General features: G+C 56.5%; 1 protein-coding gene across 1 annotated transcript in view; it reads left to right on the top strand.

Moving 5' to 3' along the window:
• Positions 1-1,106: 1,106 nt before the first annotated feature.
• The window catches only part of CACNA1E (calcium channel, voltage-dependent, R type, alpha 1E subunit), a 171,774-nt gene continuing 166,880 nt past the window's right edge, over positions 1,107-6,000 (top strand). The window contains exon 1 of the mRNA XM_010580622.1: positions 1,107-1,327. The gene's annotated coding sequence lies outside the window, so the exon portion shown is untranslated. The remainder of the gene's footprint in view (positions 1,328-6,000) is intronic.

The raw sequence follows: 6,000 nt of genomic DNA, 5'->3' as shown, positions 1-6,000 counted from the left end.
CGGCACCCGCCCCGGGAGCGGGCCTGGGCCTGGCCCTGCCCTCCCGGAGTTCCCCTTCCTGGCCGGGCCACCGCCCGGGGGAGGCTCCTCGGCTGCCGCCGACACCGGGGGCACTCCCACCGGGTAGTATTTTAAGCTTGGAAAGTATTAAGTTTATTAAATAAAGTTTCTATTTTGGAAAGGTTTAGGTCAGAACTATTACATGGTGCTTTTTAAAAGTGTTTATTGAGAGAAACGAAGTTTACAGATGCTCTGACGGAAAGTCCTTGAGCCTGTTTGTTAGGCTTGGTAACTCCCCGGTCTTTGTTGTATAAAGGCTTGGGACTCCCGTAGGGATTTTTGTACAGTGTTCTCCTTCAGTGATGTATCTTGTTTTGTATAAAATGTAATTCTACGTGTACAACACGTATTAAATATTTTCAACTCTACAAGCCTAGTCCCTGTTTGTGTCCCCGCTTGGCTCGGGCTGGGGAGGAGGGCCGCTGGGATCCGGGCAGGCAGCAGCCAGGGTGTGGTTGCTGCATGTCTGTGGCTGGATCCACCCTGCCTCGCCAGAGGCTGGGGCTGGGTTGGAGTCCAGCTCCTCTGGCAGCTGGGGAAGAAAGGGAACTTCTGTCAGGGCAACTGGAGTCCTTCCCAGGATCTTCCAGGTGCTGCTGTTGCTCCTCTGGCTGCAGCCTTTTCCCAGGGCTGGAGCTGCCGTGTCATCTGAGGTCTTGCTCAGAAAGTACCTAATGTGCAGAGTCACTCTGTCTGTGGGTGGAAAGCGGTTGCTAAATCCCAGAAGAGCAGCTGCGCACAGTCCAGCCCCAAGCTGTGTAGAGGCCTGTGGCATGGTCGGGCTGAGGGCTGGCCTCTGGCTTTGCCTGCTCAAAGGTCTAGGCTGGGGGCGTGTGAGCAGATCCTTCCTGGACACAGGCTGTGCTCAGGGCCAGCTGCTGCTCTGCCAGGGATATTTTTCAGTGCCTCCTCTTTGCTGTTACTTGCAGAGTAGTTAAAATGATTAATATCAGGGCTTGCTTTTTTTTTGTTGTTATCAGTAGAACTATAACTGGGTTAAAGTTCTTGCTCTTAGGGGAGGGGAGGAAAGTTTGGCCTCTGCTTCACAGCAACTGTGGAGCGCCCTGAGGGTTTGTAATTAGACTGAATTGTGGGGGATTTTTTTTTTCCTCCTTGCTGGGAGGTTCACTAGAGGCTTCTCTGCTCCTAATTAATGAACTTTTCAACTGAGGATTGCGTATCTGATGAGTCAAGGAAGATGTTTTTGTGCTGTGAAATGCAGCCTGGGATATCTGGCTGAACCTGAGGGGCCTGGCTCAGGTGGGAGGTGAGCGATGACCAGTGTGAAGCATTCCTCTCTCTGCTTTCTCTGGCATAGCTGGAATAGGCACTACATTAGGAGGCAGTGCTGGCCCTTACTGGGGACACTGGGCTGGCAGGCTGGGGTATCTAACACCTTGTTTCTGTGAGAACTGGAGGCGTTGGGCTTGCTCCTCCCGCAGCACTAAGAAGGCAACGAGGGGAGGACTTGCAATGGGGGAGAAGCTGCTTGGTCTGGGGCTGCTTAGAGGGAGCTCTGCTAGTTTGTGTACAAGTTACTAGCTCCCTATTCTTAAGCAGAGGCAAAAGTCTGACCATCTTAATTTTCTTGATAATTGCACTTAATGGTGACATACAGTCTTACTCTCGTAGACAACACCAAGGAAACTGCGTGTGAGACATTTCTTTCCGCTTGATGACCTTTGGGAGGTGACAGGAAGGGCCTGGCCCTGCTTCACTTTGTACAAGTGCTTTCCAGGAGAACCCTACAATCGAACAGTGTGGCTGTTGGATGGGAGACACAGTCGCGATGGGACCTCTCCAGTAAGAGGAGAGCAGCACGAGGAGGAGGGTGGCTATGAAAGGCTTTTCGCCCCGCTCTCCTCCTGCTCTGAGGGCACAGGTTGCTTTCATGGGTCAGAAGCTGGGCTGGGGGATGGAAAGGGCCTCCTGCTCCTGTAAAAGCACAGCTTCCTTCCCATGGCCGGGGGGAGCGGGTTTTGGTTCTGCTCCTTGTCCGCCAACAGCATCTCTGTGGAAGCAGATGGTTTTGCCCAGGGCTTGCAGTCAGCTCCTCAGTGCCAAAATGGGATGGGGACACTCCTGCTTTGGGCTGTCACGGAGTTGATCAGGAGCATCTTGGCGTATCTAAAGGTTTTCTGGGCACCCAACCGCTGGAACCTCAGTGTCCCTGTGCATACAAGACCCAACCTCCCTTTGGCACAGATCACCAGCAGCACTCTGGTGGTATTACCTATTCTATCTTCCAGAGAGGAGTTGTGCAACGCCTTAATTGCTGTTGGCCTCTGAAAACATGGCAAAAACTACCCAGAGATGCCAACGCAGCTCCCTTTGGCTGGTGTGACCTCTCCGCAGAGCTACCTGAGGGTGAGCAAGTTCTTGCTTACCAGCTGATAACCATGGTGCCGTGTCCCCAGAAGACCCTGTCCAGGTCCCTTGGCTGCCGGAGCCGTCTCTGCTGCGCCAACATGTGCCTCGCTTGTTCCTGTGGCTGTGTTTTTATAATGTGTGGGGTTTGCTCCCTGGGATGTGTGTGTCCCTGGGGAGCCGCAGGCTGCTGCTGCTGCTGAGGGGGCTGGAGGGAATAAGTGAGATAAGATAGCTGCTGGTGAGCTTTGGCTCGTTATAGAGGGGTCTGTGCCTCCACTGGAAAATGAGTCTCAAATTGAAAAAGACCCATAATGACGATCCTGTGTTATTTTTGCAATCAACTTTTCTGCTCTTTGGTTTTTTTCCTTCCCCAGTGTCTTTTTTTATTCCTGTAATCACTTTTACCTAAATGGGGTCTGTTTTCCCTAATTCAACTGTTCTGTTGTGCTGCTTCAATCCCTGGACTTTTCCTTCTGCTCAATGGTGCTGCCTTTAGATTGCCACAGAGGTGAGGGTGACAGGGTGGGAGAGCTGAGCAAGAAAGGGGGAATAAGCTCGAGGAGAAGCTAATGACCCAAACCCGCTGCCCAGGCCAATGCCGACGGAGGGAAGTGCATAAGTAAGGCAGATAAAAATAAAAAGTTCCATCACTTGGAAGAGAGGGTGACTTCTATGGAAACTACCTCATGGGGTCGAGGAGGGTATGACTTAATGGCAAGATGGCAGGATCCTTACCTTCCTATAATAACGAGCTGTTGGAGATGCTCGCCCGGGCTGCTGCCTCCCCACCTCCCCAGCTCAGAGTAGATCCCCTGAGAGCGGTGCTGGGAAAATCCCTTAGTGCAGCTGGAGGGTGGGAGAGATGCCAGCGGGGGGAGCGCGGTGGCCGGGCTGCCCAGGCGGTGCTTGTGGAGGAGGGCGAACGACAGGCTTTCACTTTCCTCCTGCTGTAATTGGCAAGGAGCTATCGCTGGTTGCAGCTCCGGGTGAATGAGCTGTGGTTCGCATCAGGAATACCTTCTGGAGAGAGGGAATTATTTAAAACCGGCTCTTGCCAATAAGGGAGTGTTAATGGTGTGAATCATCTCGGCCTTTAAAGGGATGGACGTACGTCTGGCCTGGGACAGGTGCCAGCCAGAGGCCGGAGGAAGCCCACGGGGCTGGGAGATGATGGGCAGCCAGGGGCTGGGGCTCACAGGAGGCTCCGGATTTCACTCCGGATGCTTTTGCTCCCTCCTGGCCTGATGCGACCCGGCTTTACCCGCCTGTCCCTCCTCTCCTGGGGCAGGGGAAGGGGAGGAAGGCGCTGCACACTCATTGCTGCAGCATCCTGTGTCAGCGCTCAGGAATCCGGCGAGCTGCTGGGAGGGAGGAGAGGGAGGCAGGCCAGCGCCGCAGGGCTGCACGCCTGCTGGGGCCTCTCCCCACCCGGGGAGCCGTGGGGAGGTGGTGGGGACCGGAGCAGCCCTGGAGGGGAAGGGGGATGCTTTGCCAAGGGCTAAACCCCAGGGCAAGGTTTCTGGGGGGGAGGGAGGGGTGCAGAAGTACTGTGGCGCAGTACTTCTTGCTTAAATGATGGCTCAAAAGGGTGGGTAGAGGCATGTCTGGATCCCCCCACCCCAGCCCTCACACCACTGCGGGGCTTGCATCTGTCTCGATGTACTGTGCTTGCTGGCGATGCATGCTCAGCCAGTATATATTCAGGGTGAGCGGAGGGAGCACCCTCCCCGGTCCCCAGCGGGCTGGGGGGTGCTTGAAGGGGAGCGGGGGCTTGTCCTCGCCGCTCTCCCCGGGCAGGGACAGGCTTGGTGTTTGCCTGGACAGGGTGCTCCCAGCCCGGGAGGAGCTGCGCAGGCAGAGAGGGAAGGCGGCAAAGTTTGCTGGCAGGGCTGAAGCCCGCTGGCGAGGCTCGCAGAAAACCCCAGGGCTTCTTCCAAGGAGCATCCAAGCGCCTTTGCGAGGCTGGAGGGGGTCAGAGAGAGGGGTTGGCACTGGGAGGGGATGGCTGGCGGGGGAAGAAGCTGGCTGGAAGGAGCCCGGAGCTGCCTTGGCACGGAGGGACCGCAATGGAGGAGAGCTATTCCAGGCCAGCATGGGTCCCGGAGGCAGGGTCAGGGCCAGGCGAGTGCCGGGATGTGGTGACAAACACAAACAACTCCCTTCTCCTGCTCTTCTGGTTGTGATTTCTGCTCCTGACATGCAAACCCTGCAGGGCCCCCCCTCCCCTCCTTCTCCCCAGCTGGGCGAGGGCTGGCCTGGCCACAGTAATGAAATGCAGAGCTGCTTGGGAGAGCAGGGGGGGAAAAGGCTCTGTTTGAGGTTTTGTGCCTCTGGTTTCCTCTGGCCCTCTCTCCCAGCGGGGTGATTTATTGGTGATGGAGCCTGGGGAGAGGGGGAGGGAAGGGCTTGGAGCTGCAGGCAAATAGTCAGTCATCATGTATTTCCCAAGCACTCGTGTGAGGTAGAGAGGAAAACGGGACGAGAGGAAGGTAAACTGCCTGGGCAGGGGCCGTAGGGCATCATTTACTGGAGCTGAGCTCTCCTGAGCTTGTCCCAGTTGCTCTGAGATGGTGTTGAGCTCTTTGCACACTGAAGGACTGGCTTTGTGGTAGATGTGCTCCCCCTCCATCCCGATTTCCCACCATCCCTCCATCCCAGTTTCCCTGCAGGGCAGGCAGCAGGGTGCTGAGACCTGCCTGTGGGCAGCTGCTCCGCAACCGGCAGTTCTGACCCAGCCCAGCCTGCAGGGCTTGCTTTCTCCGGTGCAGGTGAGGGGGACGGTTTGTCTTTTTTTCCCTTTCCTGCAGTCGCGGCCAAGGAAGCCAGCCAGGCCTTTCTCAGGCCGGTGGAGAAGCGGAGGTACCAGGTGCCACTGACCTGTGTTTGGGCACCAGCATAGAGCAGCAGCACTACTGGAGGCACTGCCAGGCTGCAACCTGCCTGGCTGCAGATGCATTTGCTGCCCGCAGCTACCCCAGCCTTTCCCTTAAGCCAGGCTTTAGGCTCTGCTGCATTGCTCCGGCACCGCCAGCAGCGAGCTCTACCTCCCGTGTGGCATGCTTTGGTGTGCCACCGTGTCGCAGGGTGACCTCCTGCTCGGGAGAAGCAGGCAGGGCTGCCTGTTGTTTATGCTCACTGCTCTGGTTGGGAACGTGTGTGGTTTCCTAGGGGGAAGGTCTCCTCCTCCTCCTCGCCTCTGCTGACAGCGTCTGACCTCAGCTGTCATCCCTGGTGGTGCAGGGGATTAATCCGAGCCTCGGGACAGGTTGAGGCATGTCCAAGGCAGAGGAGAGCTTCATGCGTACAGACACAGAGGAAGGAACAAAAACAATTCCCAGGGAAATACTTTCCTGCTGTTTTTCCTGGCAGCGAGCAGAGCAGGAGGAAAAGACCTCGTTATAAATTACTTGCAGGAGACTTGAGCCCCGGATCCGTTTTCCCTTGGCCTCCAGCACCCCATGAAGCTCAGTCCCCCACCCCAGACCCACACGGGGAAAGCCGCAAAGGGTGCTCGCTCCCCAGCCTGCCGCTCAGCATGCCCGGGCTCTGCTTGGCTGAGGCATCACCTCC

The sequence above is a fragment of the Haliaeetus leucocephalus genome, unplaced genomic scaffold (assembly GCF_000737465.1).
Source record: "Haliaeetus leucocephalus isolate CR32 unplaced genomic scaffold, Haliaeetus_leucocephalus-4.0 Scaffold730, whole genome shotgun sequence".
Lineage (NCBI taxonomy): Eukaryota > Metazoa > Chordata > Aves > Accipitriformes > Accipitridae > Haliaeetus > Haliaeetus leucocephalus.
This window is presented reverse-complemented; position numbering and strand designations above follow the sequence as displayed.